This window comes from Hypomesus transpacificus, chromosome 23, assembly GCF_021917145.1.
Source record: "Hypomesus transpacificus isolate Combined female chromosome 23, fHypTra1, whole genome shotgun sequence".
Taxonomy (NCBI): Eukaryota; Metazoa; Chordata; class Actinopteri; order Osmeriformes; family Osmeridae; genus Hypomesus; species Hypomesus transpacificus.
The window spans coordinates 16,670,885-16,683,370 of record NC_061082.1 but is presented as its reverse complement, the minus strand read 5'-3'; the positions used below and the strand labels follow the sequence as shown (position 1 = coordinate 16,683,370).

The window sequence follows — 12,486 nt, the reverse complement described above, 5'->3', positions numbered from 1 at the left end:
TGTGAGTTTGTGTCTATCTTTATCTGTGTGCGTGCCAGGGGCAGCAGCCTTTCTTACCTTCTCACCACTGGTCTCAGGGCGTCATGGTGACCCAGGGGACACCAGTCACGCTATAGCAACAACATGCCAGAAGAACGCAGTACTACATCAAGGTTCAAGATTAGGGTTAGGTCAGAACTGAGGGGGGCACTGTCCCCTTGTCATCTGAAGGGAGATATCGAATCTACGCCAAACTCATATATAGGATCAAGTGTTTCTCGCTTTGTGTTATAGTTGTGTTTCAATTTTTGCTCGCATGATACACAGGCCTTAGCACTTGGTGAAGCAACTTGTGTCTCAGGATGTTTGCTATGGATGAAAATACAAGCCGGGGTTTTTGACCTGCCATGGGGATACTGGAGCTAGCGAGTCAGTGGGGTACCCACTTCTGATTAAATGACATGGTAAAAAAGGTTGGTGGTTATAAAAGCCCTCTAACCCAATACTACACATCTAGAGAGCGAGAGAGAGAGAGATAGAGAGAGAAATAGAGAGATAGAGAGAGAGAGAGAGAGAGAGAGAGAGAGAGAGAGAGAGAGAGAGAGAGAGAGAGAAAGAGAGAAAGAGAGAGAGAGAGAGCGATAGAGAGAGAGTTTGCGCACTATGCAGTTTTTTGTCTCTAAGCCTCAGGGTTCTATTTTCAAACAAGAATCAATGTTACTCCACTTAGAAGTCAATTGAAACTATTTTTCTGCGAGTCCTCACCCTGTTCATTTGCCTGCAGGGTCAGGGAATGGACACATTTTTCATGATAAAAGACAGTTTATGATGAAAGACCATTTGTACAGCTTGGTCACGCTTTGACATATTATTAGCCCATTGAGTGAGGAATCCTCCCTCAGTCAGATTAGTAGGAATTAGGAATGTCTGGATCACAGCCAGTGTTTCCGATTGTTGTTTTTACTTCCATTTCTCATATCCTGTCAAATGTTCTCTAACTTCCTGTCTGTATGTCTTTGTCCCCATCTCACTCGCCACAGTGTCCACCCTTCTGCTTTAACTCTCTTGATTGAATTTGATGATGTCAAATATTCAAGTAAATCTGCTTTATATTATTTACCCCTCTTTGTGGTGAAACAGAAAGCCTGCACACACAAACACACACACATACACACACACATGTGCACACATATACACACAAGTTTGCATGGAAATTATTTTGGGGATTTGTATTTTAATCACCTTCAAAATCGTGTATTCCCTAACCCAAACCTTAACCCTAACACTAACTTTAACCCTGTCTCTAACCCTAACTTCAATCCTAAAGGTAACCCTACAGTAGCTCCCAACTCTAACCATAAAACTACCAATAGCTCCTAACCCTAACCCTTAATGTCAGTCTAACTGTAACACATATTCTAACTATAAACCCCCTAATATCCCCTAGAAATACTTGTGAGGACCAAGAAATGTCCTTTCAAGTTCAATGTTTCCTTAGTTTATTGTTCTTGAGGGGACATTTTAACCCCCACAAGAATAATTAAATATGCCCACACACACACAAACCTGCACACATACACACACACACACACAAAATGGAGCAGTGAGTCTGTGGCCCAGCCATATACTTTTAGGAAATGTGGTCATCGAGGTTACAGGTGGGAGGAGTTCTCGGTAATTACTCTGTCAGTACTTTCCTGAAGAGGAGACATGACGTCCTCTCAGATCGTTCACCACACTCTGGAGAGCAGCAGTGTGCATGCTCTCTCTCTTCAGCTTCACTTATACCACCTCAAACGGACGAAGTCTTCACCATATATGTAAAGATATACACACACATGCACACACACACGCTCGCGCACACACACCCACATGCACACACACACGCACACACACACACACACACATACAAACAAACACACATACACACACGCTCAGACAGCCACAGGAATGCAGCATAGATGAAGCACACAGTGCAGAGTCCACACTTTCAGCACCATGGACAGAGACTAAGCGTGTCAGGTTTGACGGCATAGCTCTAATGGCAGAGCAGCTGTCTCTGTGGCGCAATCGGTTAGCGCGTTCGGCTGTTAACCGAAAGGTTGGTGGTTCGAGTCCACCCAGGGACGTACTTCTTTTCATATGCAAACAAAACATGCAGTGCCATGAATGTGTCGCTCAACTGTTAGAAGTGCAATCAGTTCTCAACGCATGCCCTAATTCCCATGACGATATAAATAGCCTTTAGTGTACTACCTCGCGAAGGGAGATTGCCGTTTCGTTTGCGTGTGCACATCCAGGTTAGCAACGATAGATGATTAGAAGCAGACCTCAATACCTTCACTGAACATATGAAACATGCGACACACACCGCAGAATTCTTTAATAAAGAAATAGGATTGTTCAAAAGGAAACATAGGGATCAACTGCATCTTCCCAGGTGAGGACATTGGCTATGCTTCCTTTAGACATATGAATATGAAAAGAACATGGTTCTGTATGGCTCTCTTTGCTGTAATGCAGGACCCATATAAACCCATCAACCCTAGCCAAGCCTCCCCCATATTAATAAGAGGCACCGCCGTCTCAGCACTCGTCTGTTCATCCTCCCTTTTTTCCTCTCCTCAGTTTATGACAGGAAGTGAGCCGCGGGCTTATAGCGAACATTGGGTGCACTGAGCGTAATTAAATCAAGCTTTAAAATGTAAATATATCATTAAACAATATCTGGCTCCACTAGCTTTAATTGATGCTCCTCCTGGAGGTTCAGGAGGGTGTTAAACTCCTTGATGTGCTGCATGGCTGTGTGATCTCTGGTGATGGGCCCTGATGGAGCCCTACTTTGCTGCGACCTCGCCGACACCTCCAACTGGCAGGCCTGTTGGGAACTCTACCGGGAAGGGGAGAGGAGGCAGAAGTCAGGGCTAAAGTGACGGGTCTGTTGAGGCTTCACTCTGAGGACCGCGTCTGGAACAGGGTAGACGGATGGGAATCCGAAAACACAACACTCACAGGAAGAGGGAGAGGGAGAGAGAGAGAGAGAGATAGATAGAGAGAGAGAGAGAGAGAAAGAGAGAGAGAGATAGATAGATAGATAGATAGACTGAGGGAGAGAGAGAAAGTAAAGCGTAAACCAATCCACTTCACATATGTACTCCTGCCACATGAGCTGATTGGGCAAATGTCTTGAAACAGATTTGAGTGTGATTCATTATTATTCATTATCCTCTTCAATGCGGTCACTACACGTCATGCATCTACTTGTAATGGTTGACAAGTGGAAGCGAATTATATACTTGAGGTTCTGAAGTTGTAAATTAACCTTCTTTTTTGGTGTGGCTGGAGTTGCCTTGATTGAGTAGAAGAGTAGGGGGTCTCAGCAGTGAGAGCAAATAATTGCTCCTATTATTGGATTCTTTAATCTTGAAATGCTTAGAGATGAGTTTGAAAAAGACCAAGGTGATGATGAATGTTGTGAACTTCTCCTCTCCAGTCCCTTCCCTCTCCTCACCTTCCCTTTCCATTCCCCTCCCCTCCTCTCCTCTCGTCTCCCCTCCCTCTCATCTCCTCTCCCCTCCTCTCCTCTCGTCTCGTCTCCTCTCCTCCTCCAGTCCTTCGTTAGCCAAATCCATTCGTTCTGTTTCAGCTGCCCACCTGAGTCATCTCCACTCCCCTGACAGAGCCACAGCAGCATCATTAACTTTCACCATCCCCCGTTAATAATCCTTCATAAAAATTCACACAACTGTTTATCATACACACCACACATACATAATTTTTTTTATATCCAGCTCCCTCACTTGTGACTGCAAGGGAAACTACACAACAGTTGCAGAACAGTTGTAAGTGTACCCCTCTGTCGTTGGCAAGAATACATTTCCTAGTCAGAGCACTAATGTGCTACAGTATGACTGAATAATTTAAAAGAAGATAGCTTCACTGCTTCCATGCGTGTCTTGCACAACAATAGTTTGGTCTAAAATGACATTTAAAATGTCGACTTTCTCCAGGCCCACGGCTCAGTGTCAATGTAATTCTGCGGGTCTCAAGATGTAACCTCTGTAACAGAGAAAGGGTGGGCGGCGTTTCTCAGAGCTGGGGCTTTCTAGATTAGCATACATGCTAGTTCATTAAGAATGGCTAATTAATGTGAAGCAAAGCAATCAGGATGGACACACCTGTCTAATTACATGAAAGCTTACAGTGTGGGTTTGTCTCCTTTGGTGGAGGGTTTAAATCTCCAGACTGAAGACTCCCACCTGATGACCTGACGTTTAATTAGAGGAGGGGGGGAGGACTGAGGGGAAGGAGGATAGGAGGATGGGACATCCTTGATTAGTGCATGGCTACTCTGGACCCAGAAGGCTAAAGGGAAAGACAGGTAAAGTTTTAATAAAGCTTGGAACTATTTGGAAGCCAATGATTGGCACACAGTTACTGTCAATGTTGTGTGTGTCAGACATTGTATACTATGGTCCAATATACTAGACATTTGAAACCTTACTTGTAAGTTAAACAAAACGTTTATGAATACAAAACACAGATTACATGGCCAATAGTACATGGACACCACTCAGTATACGGACTTGACTGTGAGTTGGTTCAGCTTTTGTTTCTATAACTGCCTTTTCTGGAGAGTCTACAATAGATGTTGGAAAATTTATGCCGTTTTTGCTTCTGTGCAGGCCAGTCAAGTTTTTTCACATCGAACTATATGGACCTCGCTTTGTGTATGGGAAATAATCAATCCAGAACAGGAAAGGGCCTTCCCCAAAATCTTACCACAAAGTTTGAAGCAACAGTATTGTCTAGAGTGACATTTCATACTTCAGCATGAATAAATCCATCAGTAGAATGAAGGGTGTAGCCCAACAGAACGGTAAACAGCCCCTATTGTTAATTTAGATTGATTTTCGCCCAAGGAACAAAGTGAGGTCTGTATAGTTTTGGTTGAGTTTGCTGTGGAAACACTTGATTGGCCTGCAGCTGACCTAAAAACCATCAAACACATTTGGAACACATTCTAACGCCATCTGCAAGCCAGGTCTAATCACCCAACAGTAGGACCCAAACTCCCAAATGCTCTTGTGGCTGAACAGGCACAAATTCCCACAGACACACTTCAAAATCGTGTAGACAGCCTTCCCAGAAGAGAGGCAGCTGTTGTAGCCACATGGGGGACTACTCCATATTATTGCCCGTAGCTTTGGAGTGGAATATACAAGAAGCTCGTGTAGGTGTGATGGTCAGGTGTCCACATACATTTGGCAAAATACAGTGTAGATATTAAATAAACGCTGACTGGATTGTGCTGACTGAGTTTCCTTGCATCAACCAACCACTGTACCATCTACTCGATGGATCCTACTACACTACTGCTGTAGTTTTGAAGCTGGCTTCCAGAAATAACACATTGGTTCGCAAACCCCCTCTGGCAGAATTCCTCTACCAGGACATAAATAGACTGGTTTGTCCATCAACAGGTCCTCTGGGAACAGGGCTTTGCCTCCTGGGGTGCCTCTGCTTGTGCGTTAAGGCGTCCTGAGAGAAGCCTGCCTGAGGCAGGTGATGGAGAGGCTCCTACGCTGGAAAAGAGCTGATTGAAATCAACTGGAAAGCCCCCCCCCCCCCCTTCTCCTCAGCAGGGCGAGTACCAGATGGGGCTGCCATTTATACTTCCTTTTATTCCGTTTCCCTGGCATATGGACGAGTGGCATTCATTAGGAGGAAGATGAGGGAAAGAGAGGAAAAGAGAGACTTGAAAAGAGAGAACGTAAGAGACAGAGAAAGAGAGAACAGAGAGATATAAAGATGGATAGGGGATTGGGAAAGGGAAGGGAGGGAGTGAAGAGCCATTTAAGGACGAGAAGAGAGAGAAAAGGAAGTGAAACATGGATATGCATAAACGTTGGAATGTATTGTAATTAATATGTAGATAAATACTTTTGTGTCAGAGTGATTTTGGTCCATCGGCCTCCTCATTGATTCATATTGTTTCTATGAATTGAAGAGACCATAAATTATATCTGGAAATTATACCAGAAAAATAAATAAAATATAGTAAATGTAATAGACATTTTGCACACTTTATTGGAAAATATGAGAAAGATGAGAGCTTCTGAGAAAAAAATTGCATTTAAAAGTAACAGAATGAAGAATTAGGGCCAACTTAGTTTCAAAAGCCTTGCCCAAGTCTTTCTAGCAAGCTGGGGTATGCTTGAACACCACATGGTTTCTGTGTGCTGTGTGTGTTTCTGTGTGTCGTGTGTCTGTGTACGTGTATGTGTGTCCATGTGTGTGCTCTGGCCAGTGTTTGTTTGGGGTTGTTTTGATCGTGGTGCGTGTGTGTTTGGGTTAGGTTGTGAGCGTGCCCAGTGCAAGCCTGATGGCGTGCCAAGTGCTCCCTGTGGGCCAGCTGTGTCTTCCACTCTGCTCAGTCACCGTGAACACCGAGGAGACAGAGTGCTGCACACAAAACCACTTTCTCGCTCTCGCTCTCGCTCTCTCTCTCTCTCTCTCTCTCTCTCTCTCTCTCTCTCTCTCTCTCTCTCTCTCTCTCTCCCTTCCTCTCTCTGTCTACCTCCTCTACCCCTTTCTTTCGCTCTCCTTAACTTCCTCCTTCTCTCCCTCCTCTGTCTCTTCTTACACCTTCTCTTTCTTTTTCTCTCGCTGTTTCTGTTTTACCTTTTGTTCTACAGTCTCTTTTTTCACGGTGTGTTTGTGTCCCCTCTTCTGCCTGCCTCTCTTTTCTCTTTCATTACTATTTTCCTCTGTCTCTATTCCCCTCCCATCTCTCTCTCTCTCTCTCTCTCTCTCTCTCTCTCTCTCTCTCTCTCTCTCTCTCTCTCTCTCTCTTTTCCCCACCCTTTTCTCTGCTTTATTCTCTTGCTATTTCTTCGTCGCTGCCAGTTCAACGTCACAGGCCTCCCCCCGTGGATTATTCCATCCGGCCATTCCTCACCATTCTAAATGACCCCAGCTTGCACCGTTCTCCACTGTCTGAACCTATTGCAATAGCTGTTGTTCCTGCCTTCCTCCCTCCCCTCCCCTTCTGGAGAGCCTTGCCTGTTGTTGTTGTTGTTGTTGTTCTGGATTCAGTTAAAAACACCGACTCTCCACCCTGACTGTTGGTTCTAATTTACCTCTCATTACCATCCCCAGCACAGCATTGAATTAGGGGCTTGTGCCTGTGCTTTCTCCGTGGGTTCAATGATGAACCAAATGAAGCGTTGCAGTTTTTAAGGTGATTTCCATTGAGATGTGCTGCTGGCCCATTGCCTGTGACATGTCACGTGACTGCTTTTATAAGACGATAGGAAGCTGGTCACTTCCACTTGGCTGGTAAAAGCGTTTGTGTGTGCGAGAGAGTGTTTCGAGGCACACACAAACACAGATGTGCACACACACATTCTGCAGCTCAGTCTGTGAAACAGCTAGTCCACAACATTTACATGAAAGAGGACATTTTGGGCACTCTGGGACAGCTGACCATTCCCACAGTGTACACACAGAGACCAAAGGTTCGTTTTCAGGTCAAGATCAAACGGCTCTTTCATTGGTTGATCCTCGGGTGTCATAACCTTGAATAGGTAATGTGGGACAGATCGATTCATCAGGGAAGGAAATCATAGTAAATGAACTCAAGAGCAACAGCACTGACACAGCTGCACACACGCGCATGCCTGCACTATCGACCACAATCACACACACGCACACCACACACACATGCACCCCCTGCAGTCTGCATCTGCGATATGTTGAATATTACTGTAAAACCTGTGTCTGCAGGCATGCGAGGGTCCGCTAGGGTCTGCGTGACGTGAATGCAGTCAGCGTGGCCCGTGTCCGCATTCGCGTTGGAGTAGGCCCATGTTCAGGCGGAGAACGTGCAAGGTTCAAAATACTTGTTGGATCCTTCTTTTTTATCCCACGCACCATCCCAATTACCACCCAGAGATGATGAGCGACTTCTCCGTGACAGCAACAGTGAATGGTCCATTACATCCCATAATAGCTTTTACTTAGACATAATTACCACAACAGGGTGTCTTTGGGAGCTACTGTAGACAGGCTGACAGCGCATTGATCCAGATGTCCCTCTGAACAGGAACCTAACCCTTAGTTGGAGCTAGTCCTGAGGCCTGTGTTAGTCCCGGAGGAGCCCCAGTACAGTAGCAACTACAGTGTATCATGCCGTAGGATCGGATTTGAAAAGGTGAACAGACCATTCATATAAACATCGAATTGGATGCCATGTTTCATGAGAGGTCTGGATAGGAATATCAAACACTAACGGGAACACGGTTGGCGGTGTTGGCCAGTTTAGGAGCCAGGGAGCCGAGCGTGCCGTGGGCTGGGAAGGTCGAGGAGGTCCCATCCGGGCACAGCAGGTGAGAGAGTTAATGTGGTGTATCACCCTCCAGAAGACCTGCTCTCATTACAAACCACTCGTCTCCAGCATGGACACACACACACACACGCCCGTGTACGCGCGGCCCCACACACGTGTCCTTGCACAAACACACAGACCCACGTGTGGCAACAGACACACGCACGGACTCCCTCGCACCTATTCGCCTTCTCTCCATTTCATGGCTGTTTTGTCCTCTATTTGCTTGACAAGACAATGGATAATAACCCTGGAATAGCACAGGCCCAGCAAATGAGAGTAATCAAGCTGTCTTGTCCTGGTGCCGTTCAGGTTCAGTCTTCACACTCTAATTATCACCCTTGAAACCAATGTTCCGCTTTAATTGTTCTGATGAATGAAATATTACAGAGAGGAGTCAGGCCTCAGCCAACCGGAATAACAGCTTTTAGCTATAAAACGCAGCCGAGGAGCGGAGGGGAGTGAAGGTGACTCGGAAGAGGTAGAGGAGCGGGGGAGAAACAGAGAGAGAAAGGAAAAAGGGCAGGAGGGGGGGGGGGCTTCAGAACAAGAAAGAAGGAAGGGGATGCGGGATGGGGGGGAAAAAACGATGACGAGAGAGAAAAGCGCGTGACAAAGTGCGTGTTCAGAGAGCCGAGGACGGAGTGAGATGGGGAGGAGGGTGGCTGGTGGGTAACTGCTGTCTAATTGTTTAAAGATAACACACAAGGGGGTGTCCAGCCTTTAATCAAGATAGATCGCTCCCCTGCTCACCTTATAAGGCTGCCTAGGAGAACGCCTGTGCCTCCAGGACTAAAAGACTTTCCAACACAGCAGGTTTGGCATGGATGGGACTGTTTGTGTTCACACCGATGGTCTTGCCATAAAACTTAACAGAGTATCTCCCAACTTATTAGCCGACAACATTTAACAGCAGTTTCACTCCGAATCGTATGAATACTTTTTACGGTTTGCTTTAAAAACGCTTTCGAGTTTTACATCCGTTTCTTGTAAACCAGGCAAAACAAATCGACAAATGACAAATCCAAAGGCATGAAACGAGATGCTTCCCCGTCATCTGTTCAGACTTTCACTGAGAGCTGCATCGCTGACTGCTTACATATCCACAGCATGTCCTCAAGCTGTCAGCAAGCGGCATCCTTCACAGGCACGTTCGATTCTCGGCAGAGTGTTTCACTACATATCAAAACGCTAAATAGCATCTTCAATCTGAAATCACCAATCGGTAACCAAACGTTCGACGCCCGTACACAAATATACTGTATGTGCAGTGTGCTGTAAATCTGGGTCTTGGAAACTCGGTGTCATCCATACTAGAGTGTTTGGGAGAGCTGTGGAGGTTCCTGTCATTATTGAAATCAACGCGTGGCCCTGCGAGGCCCCCAGGTGCCAGAACAGCGGGGCAGAGAGGGAAAGAGACGGAAAACGCTTTCTGCTGACAGCCGCCGGGTGTGAGGGGTGTGTGTATGTGTGTGTGTGCAGGGGGTTGGGGGTGCGCTGGGGTGAGGGGTGGGGGGGGGGGGGGGGGGGGTGGGGTGGCGACGCACTCTGCATGGGGAATTGGAAATCTGCTGGATCTGCATGGCCAGAACATACACACACATATAGGTACACACACACACACACACTCACGCCTACACACGTTCACGCACCGGCACCCTTACCTGCACGACCAGGCAGATTGAAACAGCTTAGCGGGGGGGGGGGGGGGGGGCAATTGGTGTATAAAGATTGGAGTGAAGGAAGTTCACTGAGGGCTGGACTCCAGAGGGACATCCTGCCTATAGACGCAGATGGACGCAGCGACTGGATCACAGCTCCCGCCACCTCGCTGGCTTTGGAAGGACAGAGACAGCAAAACGAGAGGCAAGGACCTAGACAAACCCCAGGGACATTTCCCCCCCCCCCCCCCGAAACTCCAAACATGTCTTCCGTACACACGTATACGCTTATCACGTCCAGTTATGTTGACAATAAACTTTTGTCAAGTTTCAAAGTGAGGAGAAGTGCTCCTCTTGAGTTTTCTGTGGAGCCGGGGCGGCTCATTGCGTGCCTGGCTCTCCCTAAACACCTAGGCACAATGTAAATTATGAATCAGATGTAACTACTCCTGTAAAACTATTCTTTACGGTGCATTATTCATGCCGCTTCGATACATAATGAATGTGACCATGCGCAAACACACAGCCACGAACGGGCGCACACCGCTATGAGCACACGCATGCCGCGACGTGGACTCACAGACAAAACAATATACACGTGCATACACACAGGTGCACACCCAAAGACACCCAGATCTCATTATTTGTGCAGATGGAATCATTTTCGAAATGTCCACCGGGTTCCTGTTGAGACGTTTGGTCCACAACGATTGTTTGGCTGATTTGACACTTCAGCGTTGACTGTGGAAATGCTGCCCATTACGGTGGTTTCCCACACAAAAGCAACTTGTCACCTTTGACATGCACAAAAACAGATAACAATGCCTTTCTCTATCCGCTGCAAGCAACTGTGAAGGTGGTCTGCGTCCCTCCATAAGGAGGGAACAATTTCTCTGTAAGCAGAACAAGCATATTTGCTTCCCAATCAGTCATGGATACTGGTTAAATCTGTCTCAGAGGGTGAGTGTGTGCATGTGTGTGTGTATTAGTGTGGGGATGGAGGTGGGGGGGGTGTAGTGGTGGTGGTGGGGTTGGGTTGGTGGGGGGGGGTGGTGGTAGGGACACCGTCTGTTATGAGGACCCTGAAACAACAACCCCTGTGTAGGTGTACGTGCTCAGGAAGGCTTTCTAGTGCCTGGTGATAAATCACTCCCAGATTGCATATCCAAACTATTTAGGCAAACAAGGCGGTCGTTGGCGGGGTTAACTTCAAATGGAAGCGAGCACGACGGGTAGGATGAGAGGAGGGCCGTGAGAGGACTGCAAAATGAGAGGGAGATCAGGGAGCAGCGGCTTTGTTCTAAACGGAACATTCCGGGGCCTCATTTCTGTCGTCCTTGGTGCTCCGTGGGCCGTGTGACACCGATGTGTACACTAATACACAGGGAGAGGGGGGGTGGCAGGGGGTGTGTGTGTGTGGGGGGGGGGGGGGCATGGGTGGGCTTCAAAGCCGGCGAAACAGAGAGCAGGGCTGCCAGGATGAAGCGCTGCCGTGCCGCCTACTGTAGCAGGCGGGACTAACCTGCAGCATGAGTTCATTCAACTCAGTTGGAGATGTGTCTGTCATCCGTCATGGGGTTGTCTGCTTCATGTCCAGGGCCATGCCCAGTGTTTAACACACCCAGCAGTCGCATGCAGCCGTTGACCATCGAAGAAGAAGAAGAAACGGTACCTTTTGACAAATTGGACCCCAAAAAGTGAAGCAGCCGCCAGAGCAAAGCCTCTCAGTGTTGATGCTTTAACTGTAGAACTAGTCCAACTCAGCGATGAGGTCGTCCAGTCCTTGTGTCTTATCTCTGCCATGGCTGAGTCAGTGTGTCCTATTGCTCGGGCATTATCTATGTGTTCCCCCTAACCCCCGGGCTTCTAGAGGCTTATCACTGTCTGGTGGCCCACAGGGTGCCTCACTGCCCCTGGCCTTGCCGGCCTCTCCTCCCTCCCCTGCCTCTTCACTTCTGGACTGCCTCTCTCCTCATCACCGCTGTGTTGTCCTGGCCCCTCCAGCCTCTCTCATTCATCTGGGTCTCTTATCATTCTGTCTCTCTCCATTAGTAAAAAAATAACTGCTTGACTCTGATCAATGGCTCACCTTCACTTTCTTTGTGCAATTGGTGTTTCCTGGTTGAAGACATATGAGTCTGGTCTGATCATGTGAGGCCCCTTGAATTTTTATAGAGGCAGTCAAACAGACGGAAGCATTTATTTTATGACTGTGCACGTGTGTATGTGTGTGCATGTGTTTGTGTGTGTGTGTGTGTGAGAGTACCGTGTTGGGAATGGAATGCATTGCTATGCTTCAAACCCTCTGCATAGATTACAAATTAGAGCCCACACCAGACTGCATTTTACAGCAAGCAATTACTCTGAAACATTCCAGAACATGCGTATTAAAATTACAAATAACTAAATGCATATTCATAATGCTGAATGCATAACCAATGTTTTTCCTCTCAGCTA

General features: G+C 47.1%; 1 non-coding gene across 1 annotated transcript; it reads left to right on the top strand.

Annotated features, from left to right (window-relative positions):
• The first annotated feature begins 2,034 nt into the window (after window positions 1-2,034).
• On the top strand, window positions 2,035-2,108 carry trnan-guu. The gene has a single exon. It is a non-coding gene; the product is annotated as a tRNA-Asn (tRNA).
• The last annotated feature ends 10,378 nt before the right edge of the window (window positions 2,109-12,486 follow it).